The sequence below is a fragment of the Pseudorasbora parva genome, chromosome 6, assembly GCF_024679245.1.
Source record: "Pseudorasbora parva isolate DD20220531a chromosome 6, ASM2467924v1, whole genome shotgun sequence".
Taxonomy (NCBI): Eukaryota; Metazoa; Chordata; class Actinopteri; order Cypriniformes; family Gobionidae; genus Pseudorasbora; species Pseudorasbora parva.
The window spans coordinates 50,046,941-50,063,606 of NC_090177.1; the positions used below are offsets into that span (position 1 = coordinate 50,046,941).

The following is a 16,666-nucleotide window of genomic DNA, read 5'->3' on the forward strand; positions in this document are numbered from 1 at the left end:
GTGGTTAGGATTCGGCGCTCTCACCGCCGCGGCCCGGATTTGATTCCCGGTCAGGGAACATGCTTTTGCCTTGCAACTTAGCCAAGAAAGGGTTTGCATGTGAAAAGGGACCTCCTTCGAGCCGTAGTCGAACCAGCGACCTAAGGATTGCCAACCTTTCACCTACAGTCCTCCGCTCTACCAGCTGAGCTATCGAAGGTACAGAGATTACGAACGAAAGCTCAACCTATCAGAAATTTCTGATCCATAGTCAGACGCGTTTTCCATTAGGCCACTGGCCCACCGGTCTGGCGCCTTGCAGGTGTTTACACGTCTTGTTGGTAATTGACTGGACTGTTTCTCAGTGGAAGAACTGTGATCCAGAGTCAGAGACTCTCTCCAGGACAAAAAGGCTAGCCTTAGTGGTCTAGCTTGAGAAGTTGCAGCAAAACACGGTAGAGGCCCACAGTCAGGATTTAGAAGGCTCATCGAAAAGTCCTTCCCTGGTGGTCTAGTGGTTAGGATTCGGCGCTCTCACCGCCGCGGCCCGGGCTCGATTCCCGGTCAGGGAACAGTCTTTTTCCCTCCAACACAGCCAAGAAAGTGTTTGCATGTGAAAAATGACCTCCTTCGAGCCGGAGTCGAACCAGCGACCTAAGGATTTCCAACCTTCCACCTACAGTCCTCCGCTCTACCAGCTGAGCTATCGAAGGCACGCAGGTGAGCAACAGAACCTCAACCTATCAGGTTGCTGCAGCTCCACTGCCGGCTAAAAGTGCTTTTGCCGCAGACCGAAGCGCTGGCTGTTCAGTAAGGGAAGCCAAAACAATCACAACTTCCCATACCGGGAGTCGAACCCGGGCCGCCTGGGTGAAAACCAGGAATACTGACCGCTAGACCATATGGGAATTCCTGCACCTATCAAGCAGGCTTGTTGGGGTGTTTTTCATCCATGTGGTACGTACAAGGGCAGGGTTCTGTTGAGCCCTTTGGCTTTCAGTGTGTGATCGTCCCCTTTAAAAATATGGGTATGATCCGAAGGCATTGTTTACCGAATTCAGTTTTAACAGACTCAATGGAAGAAGCTGTCATTTGTTTCGCCCAGGGGGTGAAACTTTATCCCATTCTTGTGATCACATAATAGATACTTAAAACTGCTCATTAAAGCAAGGTCCCTGTGACAGTACTTATGCGATGCATTTGAAAACACGCACGGTAATGAATGGTAAGCGCTATCTCGCAGACAAAACAGCCTATGGTTGGACTGTCAATTTATAAGAAACATAAATCAATTTAATAATTAAAGGCTGAAAGCAAAGCAAAAACAATCGTTCGAGCCAGCCAGGAGTCGAACCTAGAATCTTCTGATCCGTAGTCAGACGCGTTATCCATTGCGCCACTGGCCCACTTTAGGAACGACTTGCTGGTGTTTATACGCGTCTTGTTGGTGTTTGACTGAACAGCTTCTCAGTGGAAGAACTGTGATCCAGAGTAAGAGATTCTCTCCAGGAGGAAAAGGCTAGCCTTAGAAGTTGCAGCAAAATCTGGTAGAGGCCAACAGCCAGGATTTAGGAGGCGAATAAGAAAGTCCTTCCCTGGTGGTCTAGTGGTTAGGATTCGGCGCTCTCACCGCCGCGGCCCGGATTTGATTCCCGGTCAGGGAACATGCTTTTGCCTTGCAACTTAGCCAAGAAAGGGTTTGCATGTGAAAAGGGACCTCCTTCGAGCCGGAGTCGAACCAGCGACCTAAGGATTGCCAACCTTTCACCTACAGTCCTCCACTCTACCAGCTGAGCTATCGAAGGCACAGAGATTACGAACGAAAGCTCAACCTATCAGAAATTTCTGATCCATAGTCAGACGCGTTTTCCATTAGGCCACTGGCCCACCGGTCTGGCGCCTTGCAGGTGTTTACACGTCTTGTTGGTAATTGACTGGACTGTTTCTCAGTGGAAGAACTGTGATCCAGAGTCAGAGACTCTCTCCAGGACAAAAAGGCTAGCCTTAGTGGTCTAGCTTGAGAAGTTGCAGCAAAACACGGTAGAGGCCCACAGTCAGGATTCAGAAGGCTCATCGAAAAGTCCTTCCCTGGTGGTCTAGTGGTTAGGATTCGGCGCTCTCACCGCCGCGGCCCGGATTTGATTCCCGGTCAGGGAACATGCTTTTGCCTTGCAACTTAGCCAAGAAAGGGTTTGCATGTGAAAAGGGACCTCCTTCGAGCCGGAGTCGAACCAGCGACCTAAGGATTGCCAACCTTTCACCTACAGTCCTCCGCTCTACCAGCTGAGCTATCGAAGGTACAGAGATTACGAACGAAAGCTCAACCTATCAGAAATTTCTGATCCATAGTCAGACGCGTTTTCCATTAGGCCACTGGCCCACCGGTCTGGCGCCTTGCAGGTGTTTACACGTCTTGTTGGTAATTGACTGGACTGTTTCTCAGTGGAAGAACTGTGATCCAGAGTCAGAGACTCTCTCCAGGACAAAAAGGCTAGCCTTAGTGGTCTAGCTTGAGAAGTTGCAGCAAAACACGGTAGAGGCCCACAGTCAGGATTTAGAAGGCTCATCGAAAAGTCCTTCCCTGGTGGTCTAGTGGTTAGGATTCGGCGCTCTCACCGCCGCGGCCCGGGTTCGATTCCCGGTCAGGGAACAGTCTTTTTCCCTCCAACACAGCCAAGAAAGTGTTTGCATGTGAAAAATGACCTCCTTCGAGCCGGAGTCGAACCAGCGACCTAAGGATTTCCAACCTTCCACCTACAGTCCTCCGCTCTACCAGCTGAGCTATCGAAGGCACGCAGGTGAGCAACAGAACCTCAACCTATCAGGTTGCTGCAGCTCCACTGCCGGCTAAAAGTGCTTTTGCCGCAGACCGAAGCGCTGGCTGTTCAGTAAGGGAAGCCAAAACAATCACAACTTCCCATACCGGGAGTCCAACCCGGGCCGCCTGGGTGAAAACCAGGAATCCTGACCGCTAGACCATATGGGAATTCCTGCACCTATCAAGCAGGCTTGTGGGGGTGTTTTTCATCCATGTGGTACGTACAAGGGCAGGGTTCTGTTGAGCCCTTTGGCTTTCAGTGTGTGATCGTCCCCTTTAAAAATATGGGTATGATCCGAAGGCATTGTTTACCGAATTCAGTTTTAACAGACTCAATGGAAGAAGCTGTCATTTGTTTCGCCCAGGGGGTGAAACTTTATCCCATTCTTGTGATCACATAATAGATACTTAAAACTGCTCATTAAAGCAAGGTCCCTGTGACAGTACTTATGCGATGCATTTGAAAACACGCACGGTAATGAATGGTAAGCGCTATCTCGCAGACAAAACAGCCTATGGTTGGACTGTCAATTTATAAGAAACATAAATCAATTTAATAATTAAAGGCTGAAAGCAAAGCAAAAACAATCGTTCGAGCCAGCCAGGAGTCGAACCTAGAATCTTCTGATCCGTAGTCAGACGCGTTATCCATTGCGCCACTGGCCCACTGTAGGAACGACTTGCTGGTGTTTATACGCATCTTGTTGGTGTTTGACTGAACAGCTTCTCAGTGGAAGAACTGTGATCCAGAGTAAGAGATTCTCTCCAGGAGGAAAAGGCTAGCCTTAGAAGTTGCAGCAAAATCTGGTAGAGGCCAACAACCAGGATTTAGGAGGCGAATAAGAAAGTCCTTCCCTGGTGGTCTAGTGGTTAGGATTCGGCGCTCTCACTGCTGCGGCCCAGATTTGATTCCCGGTCAGGGAACATGCTTTTGCCTTGCAACTTAGCCAAGAAAGGGTTTGCATGTGAAAAGGGACCTCCTTCGAGCCGGAGTCGAACCAGCGACCTAAGGATTGCCAACCTTTCACCTACAGTCCTCCGCTCTACCAGCTGAGCTATCGAAGGCACAGAGATTACGAACAAAAGCTCAACCTATCAGAAATTTCTGATCCATAGTCAGACGCGTTTTCCATTAGGCCACTGGCCCACCGGTCTGGCGCCTTGCAGGTGTTTACACGTCTTGTTGGTAATTGACTGGACTGTTTCTCAGTGGAAGAACTGTGATCCAGAGTCAGAGACTCTCTCCAGGATAAAAAGGCTAGCCTTAGTGGTCTAGCTTGAGAAGTTGCAGCAAAACACGGTAGAGGCCCACAGTCAGGATTTAGAAGGCTCATCAAAAAGTCCTTCCCTTGTGGTCTAGTGGTTAGGATTCGGCGCTCTCACCGCCGCGGCCCGGATTTGATTCCCGGTCAGGGAACATGCTTTTGCCTTGCAACTTAGCCAAGAAAGGGTTTTCATGTGAAAAGGGACCTCCTTCGAGCCGGAGTCGAACCAGCGACCTAAGGATTGCCAACCTTTCACCTACAGTCCTCCGCTCTACCAGCTGAGCTATCGAAGGCACAGAGATTACGAACGAAAGCTCAACCTATCAGAAATTTCTGATCCATAGTCAGACGCGTTTTCCATTAGGCCACTGGCCCACCGGTCTGGCGCCTTGCAGGTGTTTACACGTCTTGTTGGTAATTGACTGGACTGTTTCTCAGTGGAAGAACTGTGATCCAGAGTCAGAGACTCTCTCCAGGACAAAAAGGCTAGCCTTAGTGGTCTAGCTTGAGAAGTTGCAGCAAAACACGGTAGAGGCCCACAGTCAGGATTTAGAAGGCTCATCGAAAAGTCCTTCCCTGGTGGTCTAGTGGTTAGGATTCGGCGCTCTCACCGCCGCGGCCCGGATTTGATTCCCGGTCAGGGAACATGCTTTTGCCTTGCAACTTAGCCAAGAAAGGGTTTGCATGTGAAAAGGGACCTCCTTCGAGCCGTAGTCGAACCAGCGACCTAAGGATTGCCAACCTTTCACCTACAGTCCTCCGCTCTACCAGCTGAGCTATCGAAGGTACAGAGATTACGAACGAAAGCTCAACCTATCAGAAATTTCTGATCCATAGTCAGACGCGTTTTCCATTAGGCCACTGGCCCACCGGTCTGGCGCCTTGCAGGTGTTTACACGTCTTGTTGGTAATTGACTGGACTGTTTCTCAGTGGAAGAACTGTGATCCAGAGTCAGAGACTCTCTCCAGGACAAAAAGGCTAGCCTTAGTGGTCTAGCTTGAGAAGTTGCAGCAAAACACGGTAGAGGCCCACAGTCAGGATTTAGAAGGCTCATCGAAAAGTCCTTCCCTGGTGGTCTAGTGGTTAGGATTCGGCGCTCTCACCGCCGCGGCCCGGGTTCGATTCCCGGTCAGGGAACAGTCTTTTTCCCTCCAACACAGCCAAGAAAGTGTTTGCATGTGAAAAATGACCTCCTTCGAGCCGGAGTCGAACCAGCGACCTAAGGATTTCCAACCTTCCACCTACAGTCCTCCGCTCTACCAGCTGAGCTATCGAAGGTACAGAGATTACGAACGAAAGCTCAACCTATCAGAAATTTCTGATCCATAGTCAGACGCGTTTTCCATTAGGCCACTGGCCCACCGGTCTGGCGCCTTGCAGGTGTTTACACGTCTTGTTGGTAATTGACTGGACTGTTTCTCAGTGGAAGAACTGTGATCCAGAGTCAGAGACTCTCTCCAGGACAAAAAGGCTAGCCTTAGTGGTCTAGCTTGAGAAGTTGCAGCAAAACACGGTAGAGGCCCACAGTCAGGATTTAGAAGGCTCATCGAAAAGTCCTTCCCTGGTGGTCTAGTGGTTAGGATTCGGCGCTCTCACCGCCGCGGCCCGGGTTCGATTCCCGGTCAGGGAACAGTCTTTTTCCCTCCAACACAGCCAAGAAAGTGTTTGCATGTGAAAAATGACCTCCTTCGAGCCGGAGTCGAACCAGCGACCTAAGGATTTCCAACCTTCCACCTACAGTCCTCCGCTCTACCAGCTGAGCTATCGAAGGCACGCAGGTGAGCAACAGAACCTCAACCTATCAGGTTGCTGCAGCTCCACTGCCGGCTAAAAGTGCTTTTGCCGCAGACCGAAGCGCTGGCTGTTCAGTAAGGGAAGCCAAAACAATCACAACTTCCCATACCGGGAGTCCAACCCGGGCCGCCTGGGTGAAAACCAGGAATCCTGACCGCTAGACCATATGGGAATTCCTGCACCTATCAAGCAGGCTTGTGGGGGTGTTTTTCATCCATGTGGTACGTACAAGGGCAGGGTTCTGTTGAGCCCTTTGGCTTTCAGTGTGTGATCGTCCCCTTTAAAAATATGGGTATGATCCGAAGGCATTGTTTACCGAATTCAGTTTTAACAGACTCAATGGAAGAAGCTGTCATTTGTTTCGCCCAGGGGGTGAAACTTTATCCCATTTACATTTACATTTTACATTTAATCATTTAGCAGACGCTTTTATCCAAAGCGACTTACAAAAAAAGGGTAGAGCAATAGAAGCAACGAAACAAACAAAGCCAACAACCTGTAAGAGCTGTAAGAAATCTCAATTAATTAGCAGAGTACACAAATGTTTTTTTTTTTTTTTTTTTTTTTTTTTTTATAGCCAGCTACAACAAATACTCACGTACGGAAAATACAGAACACTGGATTTGGATAGCTAAGATAACAACCCATTAGGACTAAGGCTGATGCCCCAACTGTTGTCGTTAATGCGGATTCAGTGGCCCAATGGGTTGGTTTTGTATGGCATTCTAGCTAAACGCGCAGCAATAGCCATCGACAGCAAAAACTCACGTACGCAAAATACAGAACACTGGGTTTTGGTAGCTATGATAACTATGTAACATACCCACCTGAAGGCACAAATCCGGATGAGAGACGTAGATATGATCAGTAAGTGCTATTCTGTATTGGTCAAGTGCAATAGGAAAAGTGCAATTGGAAAAGATGTGTCTTAAGATGTTTTTTAAAAATGGCTACAGACTCAGCAGCACGAATTGAGATCGGCAGGTCATTCCACCAGGTGGGAACGGTCCAGGAAAATGTCCGTGAGAGCGATTTCATGCCTCTTTGGGAAGGAACCACGAGGCGCCGCTCATTCGCAGAACGCAAGCTTCTGGAGGGTGTGTAAGTCTGAACAATTGAGTTTAGGTATAATGGTGCAGAACCAGTGGTTGTTTTGTAGGCGAGAACAAGAGCCTTGAATTTGATGCGAGCAGCCATTGGCAACCAGTGCAGTTTGATGAAGAGAGGCGTAACATGCGTTCTCTTCGGCTCATTAAAGACCACTCTCGCCGCTGCATTCTGGATCAGCTGCAAGGGTTTGATAGTGCATGCTGGAAGTCCAGCCAGAAGAGCATTACAATAATCCAGTCTGGAGAGAACAAGAGCTTGAACCAGGAGTTGTGCAGCCTGTTCTGATAGGAAGGGTCTAATCTTTCTAATGTTGTATAAAGCAAATCTGCAGGACCGGGTTGTTGCAGTAATGTGGTCAGTGAAGTTTAACTGGTCATCAATCACAACTCCAAGGTTCCTGGCTGTCCTTGATGGAGTTATGGTCGATGAACCAAGCTGAATGGAGAAATTTTGATGAAGTGCTGGGTTGGTTGAGAAAACAAGTAATTCTGTCTTTGCAAGATTGAGTTTAAGATGATGCTCTTTCATCCAGTCAGAAATGTCTGTCAGACAGGCAGCGATACGAACACTGACTGTAGGATCATCTGGTTGAAATGAGAAGTAGAGTTGAGTGTCATCAGCATAGCAGTGATAGGAAAAGCCATGTTTCTGAATGACGGAACCTAATGATGACATGTAGATGGAGAAGAGAAGTGGTCCAAGGACTGAGCCCTGGGGAACCCCAGTAGCTAGATGATGTGACTTAGACACTACACCTCTCCATGACACCCTGTAGGACCTACCAGAGAGGTAAGACCTGAACCACTGGAGGGCAGTTCCTGAGATACCCATCGTCTTAAGTGTTGACAGGAGGATCTGGTGGTTAACTGTGTCAAAAGCAGCAGACAGATCCAGCAGAATGAGCACTGAGGATTTGGAAGCTGCTTTTGCCAGTCTGAGTGCCTCAGTTACCGAGAGCAAGGCAGTCTCAGTCGAATGGCCGCTTTTGAAGCCGGATTGGTTGTTGTCTAGGAGGTTGTCCCTTTCAAGAAACATAAAGAGTTGATTGAACACAACTCGCTCAAGGGTCTTTGCAATGAAAGGCAGAAGGGATACCGGTCTGTAGTTTTCTAAAAGTGCTGGATTCAGAGAGGGTTTCTTAAGCAGTGGGGTTACCCGAGCCTGCTTAAATGCTGTGGGAAAGGTTCCCGTATGAAGAGAAGTGTTGACAATGTGAGTGAGTGCAGGAGTGATTGAAGAAGAAATGGCCTGAAGGAGGTGAGTGGGTATAGGATCAAGTGGACAGGTAGTAGGGTGATTGGAAAGGATGAGTTTAGAAATATCTGCCTCGGAGAGCGGAGAGAAGGATTGAAGCGTGTTCGTGTTAGTTGTTGAGATGTGCTTGTCAGTTTGTGATGAGGAGAACTGTTTGCTGATGAGGGATGTTTTGTTTGTAAAAAATGATGCAAAGTCATCAGCTGTAAGAGTTGATGAAGGAGGGGGAGGAGGAGGACAAAGGAGAGAGGAGAATGTTTTAAAGAGTTTGCGAGAGTCAGAGCATTTGTTGATTTTGTTGTGGTAGTATGTTGTTTTAGCAGTGGAGACATTTGTAGAGAAAGAAGAGAGAAGCGACTGATACAAGGTAAGGTCAGTATAGTTTTTAGATTTCCGCCATTTCCTCTCTGCCGCCCTGAGTCCAGAGCGATGTTCACGGAGAACATCAGACAGCCAGGGGGCAGATGGGGTGGGGCGGGCTGGTCTGGATGAGAGGGGGCAAAAACTGTCTAAGGAGGATGTTAGAGTGGAGCAAAGAGTGTTGGTAGCACTGTTAGTGTCCAGTGCTGAGAACTGAGCAGGTGGAGGGAGTGAAGATGATACCATAGTGGATAGGCGAGAGGGAGAGAGGGAGCGTAGATTACGCCGAAAGGTGATCTGTGTAGGAGTGCGTGTTGTATCAGGAGTCAGTATGAGGTTAAGAGTGATGAGAAAGTGGTCTGAGGTGTGTAATGGAGTAACTAAAGTGTTGTCCGTGGAGCAGTTGCGTGTGTATACAAGGTCTAATTGGTTACCTGATCTGTGAGTAGCCGTAGTAGATACTAACTTAAGGTCAAATGAAGTCAGTAGAGTGCTGAAGTCTGCAGCTAGGTGTTTATCAAGATGGATGTTGAAGTCACCAAGCAGAATCAGTGGAGTGCCATCCTCAGGGAAGCTAGAAAGTAACACATCCAACTCCTCCACAAAGTTACCGAGGTGACCTGGAGGACGATAGACCACTATCACATGGATTTTAACAGGGTGAGTAACAGTGATTGAGTGCGATTCAAATGAACTGGCCGGTAGAGATGGTAATGGATCAAATTTCCAATCATTTGAGATAAGCAAACCAGTACCCCCACCCCTCCCAATAGGCCGAGGAGTGTGTGAAAAAGTTAAATTGGTTGAAAGGGCTGCAGGAGTGGCAGTGTCCTCTGGTTTGATCCAGGTCTCAGTTAGGGCCATGAGGCTAAGCTGAGAATGAGTCCCAATAGATGAAATGAAGTCTGCTTTGTTTACAGCAGACTGACAATTCCAGAGACCAATTGGAATAGAGAGTAAAGTAGCAGAGGATGTTAGGATATAGCGCAAATTATTAGGATTGCGGCGTCTCATGCGTACAGAGCGTGAATTACGAGTGCTAGTAGTTATAGTTGAGATTTGGAAGCACATGGTGAATACAGATCAGAGAAAAGGCCAGATCGGAATTAGAAAAGAGCCGAACACAAATAATGAAAGGAAGATGATACTCAAGTGGCTTGCCGAGGTCCTTGCTCGAGAGGAGTTGCACAGGGAAGAGTTGAAGTCTTTACACTCGTCGGACTTCACACAAGGAGGGCTTCACACTGCCGCTTCCGCTGCCGCGGACTATCACGCTATTTATACTCACTTGAGTATCGTTATTGAAAGCAGCTGGGAACGCCCCCAACAAACTGACTCCCAACGTGGCAAAGACCAAACAAATGCTAACTCAACAAATGCTAACTCCCACACACACCACCACAATACACCAAAACTACTAATACACACCACTGCACCACACAGACACACTTATCCAACAACAAATGAACAAACAATCAAAAATGAGAAAAGTTACAAACACTTACACAGTAGTTGTCTATCAGTCAATCAATGCTTCACCTCTAACCAGCTGCTAACAAACACACGAGGCTTTTAATACCTCGCTGGCCACGCCCCCAACAAACTGACTCCCAACGTGGCAAAGACCAAACAAATGCTAACTCAACAAATGCTAACTCCCACACACACTACCACAATACACCAAAACTACTAATACACACCACTGCACCACACAGACACACTTATCCAACAACAAATGAACAAACAATCAAAAATGAGAAAAGTTACAAACACTTACACAGTAGTTGTCTATCAGTCAATCAATGCTTCACCTCTAACCCATTCTTGTGATCACATAATAGATACTTAAAACTGCTCATTAAAGCAAGGTCCCTGTGACAGTACTTATGCGATGCATTTGAAAACACGCACGGTAATGAATGGTAAGCGCTATCTCGCAGACAAAACAGCCTATGGTTGGACTGTCAATTTATAAGAAACATAAATCAATTTAATAATTAAAGGCTGAAAGCAAAGCAAAAACAATCGTTCGAGCCAGCCAGGAGTCGAACCTAGAATCTTCTGATCCGTAGTCAGACGCGTTATCCATTGCGCCACTGGCCCACTGTAGGAACGACTTGCTGGTGTTTATACGCATCTTGTTGGTGTTTGACTGAACAGCTTCTCAGTGGAAGAACTGTGATCCAGAGTAAGAGATTCTCTCCAGGAGGAAAAGGCTAGCCTTAGAAGTTGCAGCAAAATCTGGTAGAGGCCAACAACCAGGATTTAGGAGGCGAATAAGAAAGTCCTTCCCTGGTGGTCTAGTGGTTAGGATTCGGCGCTCTCACCGCTGCGGCCCAGATTTGATTCCCGGTCAGGGAACATGCTTTTGCCTTGCAACTTAGCCAAGAAAGGGTTTGCATGTGAAAAGGGACCTAGCCTTAGTGGTCTAGCTTGAGAAGTTGCAGCAAAACACGGTAGAGGCCCACAGTCAGGATTTAGAAGGCTCATCAAAAAGTCCTTCCCTTGTGGTCTAGTGGTTAGGATTCGGCGCTCTCACCGCCGTGGCCCGGATTTGATTCCCGGTCAGGGAACATGCTTTTGCCTTGCAACTTAGCCAAGAAAGGGTTTGCATGTGAAAAGGGACCTCCTTCGAGCCGGAGTCGAACCAGCGACCTAAGGATTGCCAACCTTTCACCTACAGTCCTCCGCTCTACCAGCTGAGCTATCGAAGGCACAGAGATTACGAACGAAAGCTCAACCTATCAGAAATTTCTGATCCATAGTCAGACGCGTTTTCCATTAGGCCACTGGCCCACCGGTCTGGCGCCTTGCAGGTGTTTACACGTCTTGTTGGTAATTGACTGGACTGTTTCTCAGTGGAAGAACTGTGATCCAGAGTCAGAGACTCTCTCCAGGACAAAAAGGCTAGCCTTAGTGGTCTAGCTTGAGAAGTTGCAGCAAAACACGGTAGAGGCCCACAGTCAGGATTTAGAAGGCTCATCGAAAAGTCCTTCCCTGGTGGTCTAGTGGTTAGGATTCGGCGCTCTCACCGCCGCGGCCCGGGTTCGATTCCCGGTCAGGGAACAGTCTTTTTCCCTCCAACACAGCCAAGAAAGTGTTTGCATGTGAAAAATGACCTCCTTCGAGCCGGAGTCGAACCAGCGACCTAAGGATTTCCAACCTTCCACCTACAGTCCTCCGCTCTACCAGCTGAGCTATCGAAGGCACGCAGGTGAGCAACAGAACCTCAACCTATCAGGTTTCTGCAGCTCCACTGCCGGCTAAAAGTGCTTTTGCCGCAGACCGAAGCGCTGGCTGTTCAGTAAGGGAAGCCAAAACAATCACAACTTCCCATACCGGGAGTCGAACCCGGGCCGCCTGGGTGAAAACCAGGAATCCTGACCGCTAGACCATATGGGAATTCCTGCACCTATCAAGCAGGCTTGTGGGGGTGTTTTTCATCCATGTGGTACGTACAAGGGCAGGGTTCTGTTGAGCCCTTTGGCTTTCAGTGTGTGATCGTCCCCTTTAAAAATATGGGTATGATCCGAAGGCATTGTTTACCGAATTCAGTTTTAACAGACTCAATGGAAGAAGCTGTCATTTGTTTCGCCCAGGGGGTGAAACTTTATCCCATTCTTGTGATCACATAATAGATACTTAAAACTGCTCATTAAAGCAAGGTCCCTGTGACAGTACTTATGCGATGCATTTGAAAACACGCACGGTAATGAATGGTAAGCGCTATCTCGCAGACAAAACAGCCTATGGTTGGACTGTCAATTTATAAGAAACATAAATCAATTTAATAATTAAAGGCTGAAAGCAAAGCAAAAACAATCGTTCGAGCCAGCCAGGAGTCGAACCTAGAATCTTCTGATCCGTAGTCAGACGCGTTATCCATTGCGCCACTGGCCCACTTTAGGAACGACTTGCTGGTGTTTATACGCGTCTTGTTGGTGTTTGACTGAACAGCTTCTCAGTGGAAGAACTGTGATCCAGAGTAAGAGATTCTCTCCAGGAGGAAAAGGCTAGCCTTAGAAGTTGCAGCAAAATCTGGTAGAGGCCAACAGCCAGGATTTAGGAGGCGAATAAGAAAGTCCTTCCCTGGTGGTCTAGTGGTTAGGATTCGGCGCTCTCACCGCCGCGGCCCGGATTTGATTCCCGGTCAGGGAACATGCTTTTGCCTTGCAACTTAGCCAAGAAAGGGTTTGCATGTGAAAAGGGACCTCCTTCGAGCCGGAGTCGAACCAGCGACCTAAGGATTGCCAACCTTTCACCTACAGTCCTCCGCTCTACCAGCTGAGCTATCGAAGGCACAGAGATTACGAACGAAAGCTCAACCTATCAGAAATTTCTGATCCATAGTCAGACGCGTTTTCCATTAGGCCACTGGCCCACCGGTCTGGCGCCTTGCAGGTGTTTACACGTCTTGTTGGTAATTGACTGGACTGTTTCTCAGTGGAAGAACTGTGATCCAGAGTCAGAGACTCTCTCCAGGACAAAAAGGCTAGCCTTAGTGGTCTAGCTTGAGAAGTTGCAGCAAAACACGGTAGAGGCCCACAGTCAGGATTTAGAAGGCTCATCGAAAAGTCCTTCCCTGGTGGTCTAGTGGTTAGGATTCGGCGCTCTCACCGCCGCGGCCCGGGTTCGATTCCCGGTCAGGGAACAGTCTTTTTCCCTCCAACACAGCCAAGAAAGTGTTTGCATGTGAAAAATGACCTCCTTCGAGCCGGAGTCGAACCAGCGACCTAAGGATTTCCAACCTTCCACCTACAGTCCTCCGCTCTACCAGCTGAGCTATCAAAGGCACGCAGAAGAGCATAAGGAACCTCAACCTATCAGGTTGCTGCAGCTCCACTGCCGGCTAAAAGTGCTTTTGCCGCAGACCGAAGCGCTGGCTGTTCAGTAAGGGAAGCCAAAACAATCACAACTTCCCGTACCGGGAGTCGAACCCGGGCCGCCTGGGTGAAAACCAGGAATCCTGACCGCTAGACCATATGGGAATTCCTGCACCTATCAAGCAGGCTTGTGGGGGTGTTTTTCATCCATGTGGTACGTACAAGGGCAGGGTTCTGTTGAGCCCTTTGGCTTTCAGTGTGTGATCGTCCCCTTTAAAAATATGGGTATGATCCGAAGGCATTGTTTACCGAATTCAGTTTTAACAGACTCAATGGAAGAAGCTGTCATTTGTTTCGCCCAGGGGGTGAAACTTTATCCCATTCTTGTGATCACATAATAGATACTTAAAACTGCTCATTAAAGCAAGGTCCCTGTGACAGTACTTCTGCGATGCATTTGAAAAAACGCACGGTAATGAATGGCAAGCGCTATCTCGCAGACAAAACAGCCTATGGTTGGACTGTCAATTTATAAGAAACATAAATCAATTTAATAATTAAAGGCTGAAAGCAAAGCAAAAACAATCGTTCGAGCCAGCCAGGAGTCGAACCTAGAATCTTCTGATCCGTAGTCAGACGCGTTATCCATTGCGCCACTGGCCCACTGTAGGAACGACTTGCTGGTGTTTATACGCGTCTTGTTGGTGTTTGACTGAACAGCTTCTCAGTGGAAGAACTGTGATCCAGAGTAAGAGATTCTCTCCAGGAGGAAAAGGCTAGCCTTAGAAGTTGCAGCAAAATCTGGTAGAGGCCAACAGCCAGGATTTAGGAGGCGAATAAGAAAGTCCTTCCCTGGTGGTCTAGTGGTTAGGATTCGGCGCTCTCACCGCCGCGGCCCGGATTTGATTCCCGGTCAGGGAACATGCTTTTGCCTTGCAACTTAGCCAAGAAAGGGTTTGCATGTGAAAAGGGACCTCCTTCGAGCCGGAGTCGAACCAGCGACCTAAGGATTGCCAACCTTTCACCTACAGTCCTCCGCTCTACCAGCTGAGCTATCGAAGGCACAGAGATTACGAACGAAAGCTCAACCTATCAGAAATTTCTGATCCATAGTCAGACGCGTTTTCCATTAGGCCACTGGCCCACCGGTCTGGCGCCTTGCAGGTGTTTACACGTCTTGTTGGTAATTGACTGGACTGTTTCTCAGTGGAAGAACTGTGATCCAGAGTCAGAGACTCTCTCCAGGACAAAAAGGCTAGCCTTAGTGGTCTAGCTTGAGAAGTTGCAGCAAAACACGGTAGAGGCCCACAGTCAGGATTTAGAAGGCTCATCGAAAAGTCCTTCCCTGGTGGTCTAGTGGTTAGGATTCGGCGCTCTCACCGCCGCGGCCCGGATTTGATTCCCGGTCAGGGAACATGCTTTTGCCTTGCAACTTAGCCAAGAAAGGGTTTGCATGTGAAAAGGGACCTCCTTCGAGCCGTAGTCGAACCAGCGACCTAAGGATTGCCAACCTTTCACCTACAGTCCTCCGCTCTACCAGCTGAGCTATCGAAGGTACAGAGATTACGAACGAAAGCTCAACCTATCAGAAATTTCTGATCCATAGTCAGACGCGTTTTCCATTAGGCCACTGGCCCACCGGTCTGGCGCCTTGCAGGTGTTTACACGTCTTGTTGGTAATTGACTGGACTGTTTCTCAGTGGAAGAACTGTGATCCAGAGTCAGAGACTCTCTCCAGGACAAAAAGGCTAGCCTTAGTGGTCTAGCTTGAGAAGTTGCAGCAAAACACGGTAGAGGCCCACAGTCAGGATTTAGAAGGCTCATCGAAAAGTCCTTCCCTGGTGGTCTAGTGGTTAGGATTCGGCGCTCTCACCGCCGCGGCCCGGGTTCGATTCCCGGTCAGGGAACAGTCTTTTTCCCTCCAACACAGCCAAGAAAGTGTTTGCATGTGAAAAATGACCTCCTTCGAGCCGGAGTCGAACCAGCGACCTAAGGATTTCCAACCTTCCACCTACAGTCCTCCGCTCTACCAGCTGAGCTATCGAAGGCACGCAGGTGAGCAACAGAACCTCAACCTATCAGGTTGCTGCAGCTCCACTGCCGGCTAAAAGTGCTTTTGCCGCAGACCGAAGCGCTGGCTGTTCAGTAAGGGAAGCCAAAACAATCACAACTTCCCATACCGGGAGTCGAACCCGGGCCGCCTGGGTGAAAACCAGGAATCCTGACCGCTAGACCATATGGGAATTCCTGCACCTATCAAGCAGGCTTGTTGGGGTGTTTTTCATCCATGTGGTACGTACAAGGGCAGGGTTCTGTTGAGCCCTTTGGCTTTCAGTGTGTGATCGTCCCCTTTAAAAATATGGGTATGATCCGAAGGCATTGTTTACCGAATTCAGTTTTAACAGACTCAATGGAAGAAGCTGTCATTTGTTTCGCCCAGGGGGTGAAACTTTATCCCATTCTTGTGATCACATAATAGATACTTAAAACTGCTCATTAAAGCAAGGTCCCTGTGACAGTACTTATGCGATGCATTTGAAAACACGCACGGTAATGAATGGTAAGCGCTATCTCGCAGACAAAACAGCCTATGGTTGGACTGTCAATTTATAAGAAAAATAAATCAATTTAATAATTAAAGGCTGAAAGCAAAGCAAAAACAATCGTTCGAGCCAGCCAGGAGTCGAACCTAGAATCTTCTGATCCGTAGTCAGACGCGTTATCCATTGCGCCACTGGCCCACTTTAGGAACGACTTGCTGGTGTTTATACGCGTCTTGTTGGTGTTTGACTGAACAGCTTCTCAGTGGAAGAACTGTGATCCAGAGTAAGAGATTCTCTCCAGGAGGAAAAGGCTAGCCTTAGAAGTTGCAGCAAAATCTGGTAGAGGCCAACAGCCAGGATTTAGGAGGCGAATAAGAAAGTCCTTCCCTGGTGGTCTAGTGGTTAGGATTCGGCGCTCTCACCGCCGCGGCCCGGATTTGATTCCCGGTCAGGGAACATGCTTTTGCCTTGCAACTTAGCCAAGAAAGGGTTTGCATGTGAAAAGGGACCTCCTTCGAGCCGGAGTCGAACCAGCGACCTAAGGATTGCCAACCTTTCACCTACAGTCCTCCACTCTACCAGCTGAGCTATCGAAGGCACAGAGATTACGAACGAAAGCTCAACCTATCAGAAATTTCTGATCCATAGTCAGACGCGTTTTCCATTAGGCCACTGGCCCACCGGTCTGGCGCCTTGCAGGTGTTTACACGTCTTGTTGG

At 48.4% G+C, this 16,666-nt stretch overlaps 27 non-coding genes across 27 annotated transcripts; 6 read left to right on the forward strand and 21 right to left on the reverse strand.

Annotated features, from left to right (window-relative positions):
* Positions 1-605: 605 nt before the first annotated feature.
* On the reverse strand, positions 606-692 carry trnay-gua (transfer RNA tyrosine (anticodon GUA)). Its single transcript is given in 2 exon segments — positions 606-641; positions 656-692. It is a non-coding gene; the product is annotated as a tRNA-Tyr (tRNA).
* Positions 693-1,312: 620 nt separating this feature from the next.
* On the reverse strand, positions 1,313-1,385 carry trnar-acg (transfer RNA arginine (anticodon ACG)). The gene has a single exon. It is a non-coding gene; the product is annotated as a tRNA-Arg (tRNA).
* An 805-nt stretch (positions 1,386-2,190) lies between these two features.
* trnay-gua (transfer RNA tyrosine (anticodon GUA)) lies at positions 2,191-2,277 on the reverse strand. Its single transcript is given in 2 exon segments — positions 2,191-2,226; positions 2,241-2,277. It is a non-coding gene; the product is annotated as a tRNA-Tyr (tRNA).
* Positions 2,278-2,557: 280 nt separating this feature from the next.
* trnae-cuc (transfer RNA glutamic acid (anticodon CUC)) lies at positions 2,558-2,629 on the forward strand. Its single transcript has one exon. It is a non-coding gene; the product is annotated as a tRNA-Glu (tRNA).
* Positions 2,630-2,683: 54 nt separating this feature from the next.
* Positions 2,684-2,770, reverse strand: trnay-gua (transfer RNA tyrosine (anticodon GUA)). The gene is given in 2 exon segments: positions 2,684-2,719; positions 2,734-2,770. It is a non-coding gene; the product is annotated as a tRNA-Tyr (tRNA).
* A 620-nt stretch (positions 2,771-3,390) lies between these two features.
* trnar-acg (transfer RNA arginine (anticodon ACG)) lies at positions 3,391-3,463 on the reverse strand. The gene has a single exon. It is a non-coding gene; the product is annotated as a tRNA-Arg (tRNA).
* A 312-nt stretch (positions 3,464-3,775) lies between these two features.
* On the reverse strand, positions 3,776-3,862 carry trnay-gua (transfer RNA tyrosine (anticodon GUA)). Its single transcript is given in 2 exon segments — positions 3,776-3,811; positions 3,826-3,862. It is a non-coding gene; the product is annotated as a tRNA-Tyr (tRNA).
* Positions 3,863-4,268: 406 nt separating this feature from the next.
* Positions 4,269-4,355, reverse strand: trnay-gua (transfer RNA tyrosine (anticodon GUA)). Its single transcript is given in 2 exon segments — positions 4,269-4,304; positions 4,319-4,355. It is a non-coding gene; the product is annotated as a tRNA-Tyr (tRNA).
* A 773-nt stretch (positions 4,356-5,128) lies between these two features.
* trnae-cuc (transfer RNA glutamic acid (anticodon CUC)) lies at positions 5,129-5,200 on the forward strand. Its single transcript has one exon. It is a non-coding gene; the product is annotated as a tRNA-Glu (tRNA).
* Positions 5,201-5,254: 54 nt separating this feature from the next.
* trnay-gua (transfer RNA tyrosine (anticodon GUA)) lies at positions 5,255-5,341 on the reverse strand. Its single transcript is given in 2 exon segments — positions 5,255-5,290; positions 5,305-5,341. It is a non-coding gene; the product is annotated as a tRNA-Tyr (tRNA).
* A 280-nt stretch (positions 5,342-5,621) lies between these two features.
* On the forward strand, positions 5,622-5,693 carry trnae-cuc (transfer RNA glutamic acid (anticodon CUC)). Its single transcript has one exon. It is a non-coding gene; the product is annotated as a tRNA-Glu (tRNA).
* A 54-nt stretch (positions 5,694-5,747) lies between these two features.
* Positions 5,748-5,834, reverse strand: trnay-gua (transfer RNA tyrosine (anticodon GUA)). The gene is given in 2 exon segments: positions 5,748-5,783; positions 5,798-5,834. It is a non-coding gene; the product is annotated as a tRNA-Tyr (tRNA).
* A 4,777-nt stretch (positions 5,835-10,611) lies between these two features.
* On the reverse strand, positions 10,612-10,684 carry trnar-acg (transfer RNA arginine (anticodon ACG)). Its single transcript has one exon. It is a non-coding gene; the product is annotated as a tRNA-Arg (tRNA).
* Positions 10,685-11,208: 524 nt separating this feature from the next.
* Positions 11,209-11,295, reverse strand: trnay-gua (transfer RNA tyrosine (anticodon GUA)). The gene is given in 2 exon segments: positions 11,209-11,244; positions 11,259-11,295. It is a non-coding gene; the product is annotated as a tRNA-Tyr (tRNA).
* Positions 11,296-11,575: 280 nt separating this feature from the next.
* On the forward strand, positions 11,576-11,647 carry trnae-cuc (transfer RNA glutamic acid (anticodon CUC)). Its single transcript has one exon. It is a non-coding gene; the product is annotated as a tRNA-Glu (tRNA).
* A 54-nt stretch (positions 11,648-11,701) lies between these two features.
* On the reverse strand, positions 11,702-11,788 carry trnay-gua (transfer RNA tyrosine (anticodon GUA)). The gene is given in 2 exon segments: positions 11,702-11,737; positions 11,752-11,788. It is a non-coding gene; the product is annotated as a tRNA-Tyr (tRNA).
* A 123-nt stretch (positions 11,789-11,911) lies between these two features.
* trnae-uuc (transfer RNA glutamic acid (anticodon UUC)) lies at positions 11,912-11,983 on the reverse strand. Its single transcript has one exon. It is a non-coding gene; the product is annotated as a tRNA-Glu (tRNA).
* Positions 11,984-12,408: 425 nt separating this feature from the next.
* trnar-acg (transfer RNA arginine (anticodon ACG)) lies at positions 12,409-12,481 on the reverse strand. Its single transcript has one exon. It is a non-coding gene; the product is annotated as a tRNA-Arg (tRNA).
* Positions 12,482-12,793: 312 nt separating this feature from the next.
* On the reverse strand, positions 12,794-12,880 carry trnay-gua (transfer RNA tyrosine (anticodon GUA)). Its single transcript is given in 2 exon segments — positions 12,794-12,829; positions 12,844-12,880. It is a non-coding gene; the product is annotated as a tRNA-Tyr (tRNA).
* Positions 12,881-13,160: 280 nt separating this feature from the next.
* On the forward strand, positions 13,161-13,232 carry trnae-cuc (transfer RNA glutamic acid (anticodon CUC)). Its single transcript has one exon. It is a non-coding gene; the product is annotated as a tRNA-Glu (tRNA).
* Positions 13,233-13,497: 265 nt separating this feature from the next.
* trnae-uuc (transfer RNA glutamic acid (anticodon UUC)) lies at positions 13,498-13,569 on the reverse strand. The gene has a single exon. It is a non-coding gene; the product is annotated as a tRNA-Glu (tRNA).
* A 425-nt stretch (positions 13,570-13,994) lies between these two features.
* On the reverse strand, positions 13,995-14,067 carry trnar-acg (transfer RNA arginine (anticodon ACG)). The gene has a single exon. It is a non-coding gene; the product is annotated as a tRNA-Arg (tRNA).
* A 312-nt stretch (positions 14,068-14,379) lies between these two features.
* On the reverse strand, positions 14,380-14,466 carry trnay-gua (transfer RNA tyrosine (anticodon GUA)). The gene is given in 2 exon segments: positions 14,380-14,415; positions 14,430-14,466. It is a non-coding gene; the product is annotated as a tRNA-Tyr (tRNA).
* Positions 14,467-15,239: 773 nt separating this feature from the next.
* Positions 15,240-15,311, forward strand: trnae-cuc (transfer RNA glutamic acid (anticodon CUC)). Its single transcript has one exon. It is a non-coding gene; the product is annotated as a tRNA-Glu (tRNA).
* A 54-nt stretch (positions 15,312-15,365) lies between these two features.
* On the reverse strand, positions 15,366-15,452 carry trnay-gua (transfer RNA tyrosine (anticodon GUA)). The gene is given in 2 exon segments: positions 15,366-15,401; positions 15,416-15,452. It is a non-coding gene; the product is annotated as a tRNA-Tyr (tRNA).
* Positions 15,453-15,575: 123 nt separating this feature from the next.
* Positions 15,576-15,647, reverse strand: trnae-uuc (transfer RNA glutamic acid (anticodon UUC)). Its single transcript has one exon. It is a non-coding gene; the product is annotated as a tRNA-Glu (tRNA).
* A 425-nt stretch (positions 15,648-16,072) lies between these two features.
* trnar-acg (transfer RNA arginine (anticodon ACG)) lies at positions 16,073-16,145 on the reverse strand. The gene has a single exon. It is a non-coding gene; the product is annotated as a tRNA-Arg (tRNA).
* Between the last annotated feature and the right edge of the window lie 521 nt (positions 16,146-16,666).